Below are 15,323 nucleotides of genomic sequence, written 5' to 3'. Positions count from 1 at the left end.
CACCAACGTCACATAGGGTACCAGCATCTAATCAGGTAGTGGCCCCCAGTGACGAGGAAATCATAGAGGAACCAAGTTCCTCTCAACTCAGCTGAGAAATGCCGCTACGGTCGAGTGCCACCTGCAGTGGAGAATACAGACAGGTAGTAAAAAATCTGCTTATTTTCAATTTTTTGATGTTGAAATTTCATGTGCTGATCCTCAGAATCCGATAACCGGGAGCTTATCTGCATTGACTCCGTGGTTTAAATATCAACCAACAGTAAAAAAAAAAGCCGACTCCATGGGCCAGATCTGGACGTATTCTGGGTTCAGCGCGACCTGGACGCTCGGGTGCAGCGGGACCTGGACGCTCGGGTGCAGCGGGACCTGGGTGCTCGGGTGAAGCGGGACCTGGGCGCTCGAAAAGGGGGACCTGGGCGCTCGGGTGCAGCGGGACCTGGGCGCTCGGGTGCAGCGGGACCTGGGCGCTCCGGTGCAGCGGGACCTGGGCGCTCGGGTGCAGCGGGACCTGGGCGCTCGGGTGCAGCGGGACCTGGGCGCTCGGGTGCAGCGTGACCTGGACGCTCGGGTGCAGCGGGACCTGGGCGCTCGGGTACAGCGGGACCTGGGCGCTCGGGTGCAGCGGGACCTGGGCGCTCGGGTGCAGCGGGACCTGGGCGCTCGGGTGCAGCGGGACCTGGGCGCTCGGGTGCAGCGGGACCTGGGCGCTCGGGTGCAGCGGGACCTGGGCGCTCGGGTGCAGCGTGACCTGGGCGCTCGGGTGCAGCGTGACCTGGGCGCTCGGGTGCAGCGGGACCTGGGCGCTCGGGTGCAGCGTGACCTGGACGCTCGGGTGCAGCGGGACCTGGGCGCTCGGGTACAGCGGGACCTGGGCGCTCGGGTGCAGCGGGACCTGGACGCTCGGGTGCAGCGGGACCTGGGCGCTCGGGTGCAGCGGGACGTGGACGCTTTCACAAGGCTCTTCTCTTTATCAGATGCCTCTTGGAAGTTTCCACTCAGGACATAAACACACACACATCATGTTCAGTGCCGGCCCGGCACACAACACTCTGCTAACCAGATTAACGTCGTTACATAACACGAGCGCTGGATGGCGTCCAGCACTAAATCCCCCGACAGGCTTGGAGCTGGTAAAAAGTAACTTCAGTTTATTGTTCTTGTGTTTAGCAACTGTCATGTGATGAGAGACGCGGCCGCCAGCTCTTCCATCTCCAGAGTTTTACTCCAAAGTAAGTAGTGACGCCTTTGTATCCAAAACAATCTATATGATCCAGATCGCAATCAAGGATGTCACCGAGGGCGGACTACACCAGGGACCCGGGAGTGAGGGGTCTGCCAGGTCTGTAGAAATGGATCTCTCAGTCACCTCCCCAGTGTGTGATGGACATAATAAACATAAAGCTGGCCTTTTAGATTGTAAGGTCCCAGGACATAGCCATCCTAATGCCGCGTACACACCATCACTTTATGTGATGAAAAAAAACGACGTTTTTAAAAACGTCACTTTAATTGACCGTGTGTGGGGGAAAACGTCATTTTATGTCTTGTAAAAAACGACCAAAAAAAATTGAAGCATGCTTCAATTTTATGTGTCGGTTTTCAAAACGTCATTTTTTACTTCACAGAAATTGACCGTGTGTAGCAAAAAACGTCGTTTAAAAAGACGTTTTTACACCCGCGCATGCCCAGAAGCTAGTTATGAAGCGAGCTTCAATGGAAAAAGTGGTGAGAACGTAACCTCGCTTTGCTAGAACATTGTGAGAAAAACGATGGTGTGTAGGCAACTTCGTCTTTGAAAATTGAAGTTTCAAAAACGTCATTTTTTACTTCACAGAAAATTTCGTTTTTTTTCATCACATAAAGTGATGGTGTGTACGGGGCATTACTCTCCTCCTCCCCCCCCCTTGCCTTGCATTGTACTTGTAGCACTACCCCCGTAGGAGCTGCTGGTTTAAATTTGGGCCTTGCACGCAGGGCCACTGATAAGCCAGTACAACTGGCCCTGTTGTAGGAGGCCCACAGGGCCCCATATGACAACTCCCATTTTTTTTTTTTTTTTTCATAAAAAATATATATATTTTTTTTAATATATATATATATTTTTTTTTATTAAAGGGACATTTTTTTTTTTTTTTTAGAGGTCCGGAGGTCCCCAGGGCCCCGGATGGCAACCCCCCTTTTTTTATTTATTTTTTATAAAAAATATATATTTTTTCTAATATTTTTTTTATTTTTTATTAAAGGGACATTTTTTTTTCTTAGGGGTACGGGGGTCCCCAGGGGCCCGTAGATCCCCAGGGCCCAGGATGAAAACACCCCTTTTTTTTATAAAAAAATAAATACATTTTTATATATTTTTTTATTTCTTAATAAAATCTTTTTTTTATATTATTTTATTTCTTTTTTTTCTTTTTATTCCTTTTTTGATATATATATATATATATGTATATATTAGTGCTGTCAGTTAAACGCGCTATTAACGGCGTTAACGCAAACCCATGTTAACGCCGTCAATTTTTTTATCGCGCGATTAACGAGGCGGCGTTCGGGGGTTATACCGGGATGATGCCTGCAGCCGCAGGCATCATCCCGGTACCGTTGTTTAGAGCGGGCGATCGGCTATCCAAACATAACAACCGATGCGGCTAAAAGCCGCTCGGTTGTTATGCCGGAGGAGCGGGAGGGGACATCCCCCCCCTCCCGCCGCCTTTCGCCGCTCTGACCGGGCCTCCCGTCCCACCGGGAGACCCGATCCTCCCTCCGGCGCCTTCCGTGTCCAGGCGGAGACTGACACTAAGCCGTAAGCGGCTTTGATTCAGTCTCCGCATTGAAACCACGGAAGCGGCGTCATGACGTCACTTCCGGGTTTCTCGGCTGCCAATGGCGCCGGATTTAAAAAAGTACACAGTATTCAGAATCGCCGTTTTCGGCGATCTGAATACTTTGAAGTGCAAAGGAGGGCTCGGAGGTCTTTTAGACCCCCGATCCCTCCATAAAGAGTACCTGTCACCACCTATTGCTGTCACAAGGAATGTAAACATCCCTTGTGACAGCAATAAAAGTGATCAAAATGTAAAAAAATAAAAAAACACAATTTAATATTATAAAAAAAAAAAAAAAAAATAAGAAAACAAAAAAAAAATGTTTTAAAGGGTGAACCTCCTTAATCGCGCGATTAATCGTGAGTTAACTATGACATTAATGCGATTAATCGCGATAAAAAAATTTAATCGCTTGACAGCACTAATATATATATATATATATATTAAAGGGCTCATGAGGTCTCCAGGGCCCCATATGGCAACCCCCCCCTTTTTTTTTTATAAATGTTTATTTATTTATTTAATATATTTTTTTATAAATTTTTTTTAATTTTACATTTTTATTAATAATTTGTAAAGGGCCCCCCTCCGCTTCTCAAATCGCGGCAGCCCCCCCCCTCCCGCTTCTCAATTTCAATTTCAGACGGCAGCACCCCCCCCCCCCCGGTTCTCTGCTCCTGGGGGCCCATGACTGAAGCTGTGTAAGGGGCCCCATAATTCCTGATGGCGGCCCTGCTGCACGGTACCTCGTTCCTCGTCGTCTAGGGGTTAAGAGCCTGTAAAAAGTTCAATGTCCACAAGTTATAGTTCCTTTTCTTTCACTTTATTTTCAACCAACTTGTAGAAGTAGAGGGATGAAGGATCAGGGGAAGGTTCAGGCGCATTTTGCAGGTCTGTCCTGGGACCCTTCATTCCAGGACAATACAGTGTTCCGGAATGAAACTGACACAGCCACCCCCCAAGCCAAACTAATGCCCCCAAAAAAGGCCGCCACATCACCGCTTTACTCACTAAGGCCCCGTACACACGTCCGAGGAACTCGATGTGCCAAACACATCGAGTTCCTCGTCGAGTTCAGTGTTGAAGCCGCCGAGGATCTCGGCGGGCCGACTTTCCTCATTGAACAACGAGGAAATAGAGAACATGTTCTCTATTTGGCCCGACGAGTTCCTCGTCGGCTTCCTCGCTGAAATGTGTACACACAACCGAGTTTCTCGGCAGAATCCAGCTCCGATCGAGTTTCTGGCTGAATTCTGCCGAGAAACTCAGTCGTGTGTACGGGGCCTGACAGTACTTGACCCGGCTTGGAATGCCTGGAGTAGCACAGTCCCCGCCCCCTGCTTGTGATTGGAGAAATCATAAATCCCGCCTCTTGTGTCCAATAATTTTGCTGCGATTTGTTACGGCACAAGCTGATTTTTGGGAAGGGGGGTGTCCCTGAATGGTAGTTTGGAAATGTGATCCCCCTACTGGGGAATTGTGTTACGGAACCATGAACCAGACGTACAACAAGAGATAAGTGAAAATAAGAAGGCTTTATTGAAAATCAAGCTGTAAAGCAAAAGTCCAAACGCATGGTGAAACCGAAGCAGAGTCTTGCGAAGCCAGATGTCAGGAACCAGAAGGGTAGTCAGACGAAGCCAGGATCAGGAACCAGCAGGGAAGTCAGACGAAGCCAGGATCAGGAAGCAGCAGCAGTCTTAGAAGCATGTGAACACAGGGGGACCAAGCAAGGAACTGAAGCCACAGAACTCCTATATATATGAGCCAGGCATCCAGCTCCTCCCAGTGGGAAGGAGGAGCCGCAGGGTGGGAGGCTACAAGAGTCCCAGAAACCAAGATGGCCGCCAGCACATGTCAAACGAAGGAGACAGGAGAGAGGTAAGACCATGACAAATTGCTAAACTTCAAAGTCACACTCACCACTTTCTCTCGAGTGGGTATTGCTCACCCGGATAGGCCCCTCTCACCTGGCCTAGCAGCTGGGATGATGCATGGACAAGAATAATCTCAATCTCTGCCACAGACTGGTTGCAAGTTCAGATGAGGGATTCCGGAATCCTCTGCCACAGGATTTGGAAGCCTGAAGCCTCGTACACACGACCGAGGAACTCGACGGGCGAAACACATCGTTTTCCTCGTCGAGTTCCTTGTTAGGCTGTCGAGGAACTCGACAAGGCAAGTTTCTCCATTCCCGTCGAGGAAATAGAAAACTTGCTCTCTTTTTGGCTCGTCGAGTTTCTCGACAGTTTCCTCATCGAAAATGTACACACGACCGGTTTCCTCGGCAAAAAATATCTATAGAGATGTAAGAAACGATCAGTTGAGTTCATAGGCGTGCGTACAGGGTGTGCCTGGGCACACCCTAATCACCCTGTGTGTTGCAGATTGCACCAAAATATACTGCGTTAAATGTGCACGAACGCACAGAACAATACAGCATTAAACGGCACATAACACACTGAAATATACAACGTTAAACGTGTGCTAATGCACAGAAATATACTGCATTAAACATGCAGTAATGCACAGAAATATACTGCGTTAAACATGCAGTAATGCACTGGAATATACTGCGTTAAACATGCAGTAATACACAGAAATATACTGCGTTAAACATGCAGTAATGCACTTGAATATACTGCGTTAAACATGCACTAATGCACTGGAATATACTGCGTTAAAAATGCAGTAATGCACTGGAATATACTGCGTTAAACATGCAATAATGCACAGAAATATACTGCGTTAAACATGCAGTAATACACAGAAATATACTGCGTTAAACATGCACTGATGCACAGAAATATACTGCGTTAAACATGCAGTAATACACAGAAATATACTGCGTTAAACATGCAGCAATGCACAGAAATATACTGCGTTAAACATGCAGTAATGCACTGGAATATACTGCGTTAAACATGCAGTAATGCACAGAAATATACTGCGTTAAACATGCACTAATGCACAGAAATATACTGCGTTAAACATGCAGTAATGCACAGAAATAGACCCCTGATATTTCACCAAAGCTCCCTAATGGGGCTCCTAAAATAAAAAAAATTAAAACTACTGACACTGTCCACTGCCCTACTGACACCAATCTCTGCCCTAGTGACACCGTCGACCACTCTATACACATGCACATACATGATAATATGTTTGCGCTTTGGGGTGCACACCCTAATGCCATGGGCTGCGCACACCTATCAGACTCCATCTATACCGGAAGTATTCATATTTGGGTGAACCGTTCATCCTAAACCTGGATTGGGAAGTGGTTGGCCGCTCAGCATTACTCTGGGCTAATTGGAAAGCGGAGGAGTTGTAGGGAGCATCTAGGGCCGGAGTCAGTTACACAAGGTTGGCGTTAAAGAGAAATGTGTCACACTTAAAAAACGTTATAAGCCCTCTAGAAATGTGTAAAGCAAGAATTCCTGTTAAACATCAATTACCGGATTCCAGGCTGAAGCCTTTTAGCTATTCTCACCTTAGAAAAACACGGCACAAAAAAAAACCCGTCTGAAATCAGTAATGCAAAATTCAAATGAGACAGCTGAAAAATGCAAAAAATGTAAACAAGCACGAGCTCAGGAACTGGGCAACAGTTCAGCACAAGATCAACAACTACTGTGTGCGTCCATCCCCCCCCCCCCCCCTTTCACATAGAATCGCTCCCTGTGTTGTCTTAAAAAAAATATAAAAAAAATTACCCCTAAATTACATTATCCACTTAACTATCTCCCTATAGCAGATTTCTTTTTACAGGGCGAGCCATTCTGTGCAGAATCATGAATATATACAGTGCCTTGAAAAAGTATTCATACCCCGTGAAATTTTCCACATTTTGTCATGTTGTTACCACCAAAAACGTAAATGTATTTTATTGGGATTTTATGTGATAGACCAACACAAAGTGGCACATAATTGTGAAGTGGAAGGAAAATTATAAATTGTCTTTAAACATTTTTTACAAATAAATATGTGAAAAGTGTGGCGTGAAATTGTATTCAGCTCCCTTTACTCTGATACCCCCAACTAAAATCTAATGGAACCAATCTCCTTCAGAAGTCACCTAATTAGTAAATAGAGTCCACCTGGGTGTCATTTAATCTCAGTATAAATACAGCTGTTCTGTGAAGCACTCAGAGGTTTGTTAGAGAACCTTAGTGAACAAACAGCATCATAAAGGCCAAGGAACACACCAGACAGGTCAGGGATAAAGTTGTGGAGACGTATAAAGCAGGGTTGGGTTATAAAAAAAATATCCCAAGCTTTGAACATCTCACAGAGCTCTGTTCAATCCATCATCGGAAAATGGAAAGAGTATGGCACAACTGCAAACCTACCAAGACATGGCCGTCCACCTAAACTGACCGGGCCGGGCAAGGAGAGCATTCATCAGAGAAGCAGCCAAGAGGCCCATGGGAACTCTGGAGGAGCTGCACAGATCCACAGCTCAGGGGGGAGAATCTGTCCACAGGACAACTATTAGTGGTCTCTCCACAAATCTGCCCTTTATGGAAGAGTGACAAGAAGAAAGACATTGGAGAATGAAAGACATAAGAAGTCCTGTTTGTAGTTTGTGAGAAGCCATGTGGGGGAGGGGACACAGCAAACATGTGGAAGAAGGTGCTCTGGTCAGATGAGAACAAAATTGAACTTTTTTGCCTAAAAGCATAACGCTATGTGTGGGAAAACTAACACTGCACATCACCCTGAACACACCATCCCCACTGTAAAATATGGTGGTGGCAGCATCATGTGGTGGGGATGCTTTTCTTCAGCAGGGACAGGGAAGCTGGTCAGAGTTGATTGGAAGATGGATGGAGCCAAATACAGGGCAATCTTAGTCCAATGTGAGCTTTTGGTCGGAAGTTCCAACCGTGTGTAGGCTCCATTGGACTTTTCCTGTCGGAATTTCCGCCAGCAAAAGATTGAGAGCAGGTTCTCAATTTTTCAGACGGAAAAAATTCCGATTGGAAATTTCCGATTGTCTGTAGCAATTCCGACGCACAGAAAAATCCTACGCATGTTCGGAAACAATTTGACGCATGCTCGGAATCATTGAACTTAATTTTTCTCGGCTCAGGCAGGGGAAACAGGTGCAGGCAAGAGTCGGCAGCAGGCTGGCGGAGAAGGTACCAAATCAGGAGACAAGGTCAAAGTCCAGGCCGGGGTCAGTATAGCAGGCAGAGGCAGATAAGCAGGTATGGAGGATCCGAGAAGGGTAGTCAAACAAGCCAGGTGTTTTCAGGAACAGGTCAATCCGGTAGTCAGCAAAACAGGAACTCAGGTACTAGCTGAAAGACAATCCAGCACTGACACTCAGTTAGGTTCACACTTGAATAGGGCGCCACGCGCCGGGACTGGCGGGGGCGTGCACATGCGCATGCGCATTAGCGCTATCAGGCCGGGAATTCCTTGCAGACACCCAAAACTGGGGATTTGTTGCACTGGTTCTCTGACAGCTACATTTTCCATTTACAATATTCAGATCAACTATCTATAAGCGCTTTATTCTATTTGTATTATAAAATTGTTACCATGTATTAGTTCCCAGGCAGTCAAGCTACAGAAAATTCCAGCTTACACCTGAGGCTTCTCATTCAGGTACAGTGGGACCTCAGATTATGAGTATAATCCGTTCCAGGAGAATGCTCGTAATCCAAAGCACTCGCATATCAAAGCGAGTTTCCCCATTGAAGTCAATGGAAATGAAAATAATTTGTTCCGCATTGACTTTAATGGCATGCAACACCACATGCAGCCAGAGGTAGTGGGTGATGGACAACCTCGGAAACGGACGGAAAGGCCATCGGCTGACCTCGGCAAGACTCCGTTTCCGAGGTTTGCTGAGGTCAGCTGAGCTGTCCTCGGGCCTTTCCATGCCGTTTCGGCTCCGGCCCCCTTCCACCTCAGGCCAAACGCGGTACTGCACACCGCTTTGGCCTGAATCCTGCTCGTTTTGCGAGACAACACTCGCAAACCGAGTTAGGATTTTTTCAAATACAATGCTCGTATTGTCGCGTTAACCTTAGTACACACGATCGGTTTTCTCGTTAAGAACCAGCAAGAAAACTGTTGGCAGAGCTTTCTTGCCGAGTAGACCGTGCGTGCGTGCGAGGCTTTCAGGTTTCTCGTCAAGAAAACTGCCCAAAATCTCGACGAGAAAAATAGAGAACCTGCTCTCTATTTTCTCGTTGTGATTCTCGGCAGTGTTTTCCTGCCGAGAAACCCGAGAGTGGGTATACTTACCTGTCGCCGCGAAAACCTGCGCATGCTCAAAATGACTTTGCCGCATGTGCGGTAGCTTCCTAGGCATAGGTAGGGTGTAGCAAGATGGCGGCGATGGCATTGAATGTGACGAGCGCATGCTCGTCGTAGTCGATGACGTCACCGCGTTCGTCCCATTCAAAAGAACGGCGGTTCTTTTGAATGGAGTGTATGTACACTCGGCCGGCAAGAGATTCTTGCCAAGAATCTCGTCAGGAAAAACTACGTTTTTTTTCCTGACGAGATTCTGGGTCGTGCGTACAGGGATTCCCTCGCAATCCAGGGTTCCACTGTACCTTACTTTGGTCAGATTCCAATTAATCCTAGCACTCATTGGGAAATATTGAACACATTTTTATTTATTTTTTTTAGGCTTATTGCGTTCCTGGTTGATGGCTAAAAGCCAGTGTGGAAAAAACATCCGTGAAAAGGACTCCGGGAGAGGAACCTGCCTGCCGAAAGTGAAAATAAAACCTATAAAATAAAATACTAACCTGTCATAGTGTAATGGAACAACTGACTCGTCTCCTATTCCAAAAATAAACTTCTTTATAAGTGATGACATAAATGATGTACATCCATAACGACACCATTTCCTGAGCATAATTTAATCGTCACGTCGTGCCGTGTTTCCGAACTCTTATTCTTCTACATGCCCATTTATAAAAGGCCAGTGTATACCGAGCAGTGACTGCCGTGACTCACCTGATCTAAAGTAACCCTTGGCACGTGTCCACATTGTACTAATACCTCATAATTCTTTCTAAATAGTTTTTCCAGGTAAAGCACTTACATCATTTTGTATAGAACAGTCTTTTCCAACAAGGGTTCTGTGGAAGCCTAGAGATCCTCCTGAGGTTACTGGGAGCTCCTTGAGTAATGGAGAAGTGATCTTCCACCTTAACCACTTAACCACTTAAGCCCCGGACCAATATGCTGCTAAATGCCCAAAGGCGTTTTTACAATTCGGCACTGCGTCGCTTTAACAGACAATTGCGCGGTCGTGCGACGTGGCTCCCAAACAAAATTGGCGTCCTTTTTTCCCCACAAATAGAGCTTTCTTTTGGTGGTATTTGATCACCTCTGCGGTTTTTATTTTTTGCGCTATAAACAAAAATAGAGCGACAATTTTGAAAAAAATGCAATATTTTTTACTTTTTGCTATAATAAATATCCCCAAAAACATATATAACAATTTTTTTCCTCAGTTTAGGCCGATACGTATTCTTCTACATATTTTTGGTAAAAAAAAAATCGCAATAAGCGTTTATCGGTTGGTTTGCGCAAAATTTATAGCGTTTACAAAATAGGGGATAGTTTTATTGCATTTTTATAAAATTTTTTTTTTTACTACTATTGGCGGCGATCAACGATTTTTTTTCGTGACTGCGACATTATGGCGGACACTTCTGACAATTTTGACACATTTTTGGGACCATTGTCATTTTCACAGCAAAAAATGCATTTAAATTGCATTGTTTATTGTGAAAATTACAGTTGCAGTTTGGGAGTTAACCACAGGGGGCGCTGTAGGAGTTAGGGTTCACCTAGTGTGTGTTTACAACTGTAGGGGGGTGTGGCTGTAGGACTGACGTCATCGATCGAGTCTCCCTATAAAAGGGATGACACGATCGATTCAGCCGCCACAGTGAAGCACGGGGAAGCCGTGTTTACATACGGCTCTCCCCGTTCTTCAGCTCCGGGGAGCGATCGCGACGGAGCGGCTATAAACAAATAGCCGCGCCGTCGTCCCGGATCGCTCCCCGCGGGAATCCGACTGCCGCATGTAGCGGGGGGGGGGTCCCGATCCAACCCCCCACCCGCTAGAAGGCAAGGGTGTACCTGTACGCCCATTTGCCTGTACGTGCCATTCTGTGAACGTACATATACATGCGGCGGTCGGGAAGTGGTTAATGTCTACAGGCCATGACTAGAGGACTGAAGGTTAACAAATCCTCTAGTCATGGCCTGTAGACATCGAGTGGTTAAGGTGTGTAGCGAGCAGCTGTTTTTCTCTGCTGGCCCTGCTTTAAATTTAGAGGATAGTCAGAGGATTAGTTATCTCTGACTGATTTGGTTTCAAATTTGGGCCTCTGTTCCAGCCGTGGCTGTACTGCAGGTGACCACTATTGTTGTCTGGGGTGTCGGTTCCACCCCAGGCCGAGGGTGGCAGCAGTCAGATCAAGATGTGTTGGGTATTCTTTCTCAGCGGCCAATCAGTGGGGGTTGATTATTTAAGGGACAGACGTCACGGGTTCTGGGTCGTCGTCATCCACCCTGGGCAGTCATCCCACCACCCCTGTGTGTGGCCCTCCTGGCCGGGAGTGTGTGTTCAGAGTTTCTGGCTCCGGGACCAGGTTGGTCTGGAGTCGTGATTTGCCAGGTAGGCCCGGTAGTCAGACTGGGTCTACATTAACAAAGTGGTCCTGCATTGTCCGTCCTAGAGGGAGAAAGCCACCGAATGAAGTACCTATTCTGGAGAGCACCGGGCACGAGGCTGGTACACTCAGGGGAGGCCTGAACTTCATCGAAGGACACATTACTACTGAAAGGCTGAGCAGTGGTCGCCTTTCAGTTTCCTGAATTCACAAGTAATTACTTGAAGAAGAGATCCGGGTGCTTAATCCTAAAGTGAGAGGATTCTGGACCGATTGTATCTCCACCTTTGGGAAGGTCTGTGGCAGAGACTGTACCAAAGTTCCGTGTGACGCCCTGACTGCTAGGACTAGTGAGAGAGGCCTATCCAGGGGCACACTGCCCACTCTGACTAGAGTGGCTACGAGAGTTTATGTCTGGAAGCAGGAGTGTTTCCGATCAAGCTCTTCACCTAGGGTGACCACATTTCCAAACGACTATTCAGGGACACCCTTCCTTCCCAAAAATCAGCTTGTGCTGTAACGAATCACAGTGATTGGACACAAGAGGCGGGATTTATAATTTCTCCAATCACAAGCAAGGGGCGGGATTGGGCTCCTCCAGGCATTCCCAGCCAGGACAAGTACTGTCAGTGAGTAAAGCGGTGATGTGGCGGCCTTTTTTGGGGGCATCAGATTGGCCCGGGGAGGTGGCTGTGCCAGTTTCATTCCGGGACACTGTATTGTCCTGGAATGAATGTGCCCGGGACAGACCTGCAAAATGCGGGACTGTCCTGGGCAATTCGGGACACGTGGTCACCCTATCTTCACCTGAACCCACTACCTATACCCTATTTCTCCTCTTTAATCCATTGTTCGTTCTTTTACCACGTTCAGTAAATAAAGCAGAGAAAAAGGAACGCAACATGTGGACATTGACTTTGTTTCAGCTCTCATCCAGTACCCTAGACGGCGAGGAAATAGAGGTATCATGCCACCCAAAATAAACCAGCAGCTCCTTCGGGGGTAGTACTACAGGCGGAAGATCAATTCTCCATTATTCATTGCTCAAGGAGCTCCCAGACAACCTCTGGAGGTTATAATAAAGGCATAAAACTGCGTAGCGTGGGTTTAAACGGCCATAGCAGCCATTTTATTAACAAATTGATAAATAACAGAAATAGAACAATTTCAACAATACAAATTAAACAATGCAACTAGGAGAAAGGGGAAGGGTCTGGTGTCCCCAGTAACACACTTCCATCCCTGTAACATATAATAAAACAAAGGATTCCTGTCAGGTCACCTGTGGCCAGGTGACAAGTGCACCCCATTGGGGTCAGGGATGCACCACAGGCTAGTGAACCATATGGCCGACTGCTGTGATCAGAGAGGAAGCGTGAGCCCAAGATTCCCCAGGGCGCCGAGTCTAAGACCCAGCACTGTGTTCACCAGAGCCTCTGGTGGTGAGGATGGCCTTTGCCGCAGCTGGATCCAGGTCGCGACCCCTGGGGTCCCAAAGGTCACACTACGCAGGGAGAGAGGGGAAGCAGCAACCAGGACAAGCGATAGTGATGGGTAAGCCGAGGTCGGGGCAACTGGCAGACAAGGGTAACCGAGGGACAGGCAAAAGGTCAGGATCACAGGCAAACAGGAGAAGTCAGGGATGAGCCAAAAACGGTACACAGGAAGGTAATCGTAGCACACTGCAGACAGGAACTTAAGCTAACAACACGGTTGAACAGCACTGCAGACCTGTAGTGCAACAGTTAATATAGACTTCCTGGGATGGCCTGGGTCGGGCCATACAGGAAGGAGAAGTGATAAAAAGGCAACCAGAACAGGGTCAGGCCTCTAATGAACAGATGGAAACAGGTAGGCTGCCAGACATTATTGCATATCCATGACATTCGCCCCGGGACTTTAAATGAAGTGGGACCGTTTCCGCCAGTAAAGATAACAGTAGTTAAAACGGGGGTTCACCCTATGAACGGAAAAAAAAATTTATTTTTTTCTACTACCATAAAATCAGGCATTGTAGCGCGAGCTACAGTATGCCTGTCCCGATTTTTTTACCCCCGTACTCACCTTGTAATCGTTCATTGAAGATACCGGGGAATGGGCGTGCCTATGGAGACGGAGGATGATTGACGGCCGGCTCTGGCGCGTCACGCTTCTCCGGAAATAGCCGAAATAGGCTTGGCTCTTCACGGCGCCTGCGCATAGCCTGTGCGCAGGCGCCGTGAAGAGCCGAGACCTACTCCGGCTGTCTTCGGGGAGAGTGACGTGCCAGGGCCGGCCGTCAATCATCCTCCCTCTCCATAGGCACGCCCATTCCCCGCGGGAGCCGAAATCTACGATGTCCGATTACAAGGTGAGTCCGGGGTTAAAAAAATCAGGACAGGCATACTGTAGCTCGCGCTACAATGCCTGTCTCGATGGTAAAATCATGTGGGTGAGGGTGAACTACCGCTTTAATACAGTACATAGTTTATTCAAGTAAAATTGTTTACATGCATAGATAACACCAACAGTTGCCAATTAAAAAGATACATAAACAAGGAATATTGGTACATAAATGTAATAATGGTCAAAGTACACGGCATCATACTACCCGACTAGTTTTGTGAGATCCGGCTCGCTCTTCAGGGGTGTGTAACAATGTACCTAGGATGAAAAAGTATATATATGTTTGGCAATTTGGCACAGTATTGGTTATAAAGGCACAGGATAGGAGAGGTTGTGGGTCCCCATACTCACCACTGAGCTTGACCATGGCTACAGGTGTGCGGCCCCAAGACAGCGGCAGCAGGTGCCTCACCAGGGAGCTGAGGGGGCGGAGTCATAAAGGGACCCCTCCAGGGGCCAAACGGAGAGAAGGCATGGCATTGGTGTAGTGATGTATCCATAGAGACCTAGGAGAGGGTCCTTAAGGCACACTTCATGACCATAATCGACCATGTCCTTGACTTTCAGTGGGGATATCTGAATGACGGGTGTAGCTAAAGGCATCATTCAGATATTATTATTTTCTGCCGGTGATTCTGTGCACCATAAGAACGATCAGAGTGGCGGTTTCCCCGCTTCATCGTTCTTACAGGTCAAGCTGCCGCCATCTGGTGCTTCTCCGGGCTCTCCCGTGCCATCGGGGACCGGAAAAAGAATCGTCCGCCACCGGATGACGACCATATAGATTTCCGGTGACCAAATGGTCACCAGTCATCTCTATGACCGTCGGAGGCCCAGGCGCGACGTTATGACGTCACATCCAAGCCGTGGATGTAAACAAAGCCGTGATCGCGGCTGTCGGCATGAGATCAGTGAATTTTTTCTCTCAATCTCATGCTTTCCAGCCTGGAAGAGAGATGTGAGGTCTTATTGACACCGCATCTCTCCATAAAGAGGACCTGTCACGATAGATTCCTATTACAAGGGACGTTTACATTTCTTGTAATAGGAATAAAAGTGATCAAAATTTAATAAAATGTAAAAGAAAGTGTAAAAATAAAAAAAATAAAGTAACAATAAATAAAAATATGTAAAACGCCCCTGTCCCCAGTAGCAAGCGCTCAAAAGCGAACACAAACGTAAGTCCCTCCCGCATATGTAAACGCCGTTCAAACCACACATGTGAGGTATCGCTGCGTGCGTTAGAGTGAGAGCAATAATTCTAGCACTAGACCACCTCTGTAACTCAAAACATGTAACCAGTAAAACAAATTAAAGCGTCGCTCATGAGGATAAGTACCGAACTTTGTGTACGTATTCGATACGCTACGCCGGCATAACTATGCGCCGTTGTATGTGAATCCGGGCCCATAATGTTTGGGGGTTCTGGGTAATTTTCCGATTCCAATGCGGACAA

At 47.2% G+C, this 15,323-nt stretch overlaps 1 long non-coding RNA gene across 1 annotated transcript; it reads left to right on the top strand.

The window, feature by feature from the left end:
- The first annotated feature begins 1,149 nt into the window (after positions 1-1,149).
- Positions 1,150-9,672, top strand: LOC120935473. The gene is made up of 2 exons (XR_005748507.1): positions 1,150-1,232; positions 9,477-9,672. It is a non-coding gene; the product is annotated as an uncharacterized LOC120935473 (long non-coding RNA).
- The last annotated feature ends 5,651 nt before the right edge of the window (positions 9,673-15,323 follow it).

This window comes from Rana temporaria, chromosome 4 (genome assembly GCF_905171775.1).
Source record: "Rana temporaria chromosome 4, aRanTem1.1, whole genome shotgun sequence".
Lineage (NCBI taxonomy): Eukaryota > Metazoa > Chordata > Amphibia > Anura > Ranidae > Rana > Rana temporaria.
This window is presented reverse-complemented; position numbering and strand designations above follow the sequence as displayed.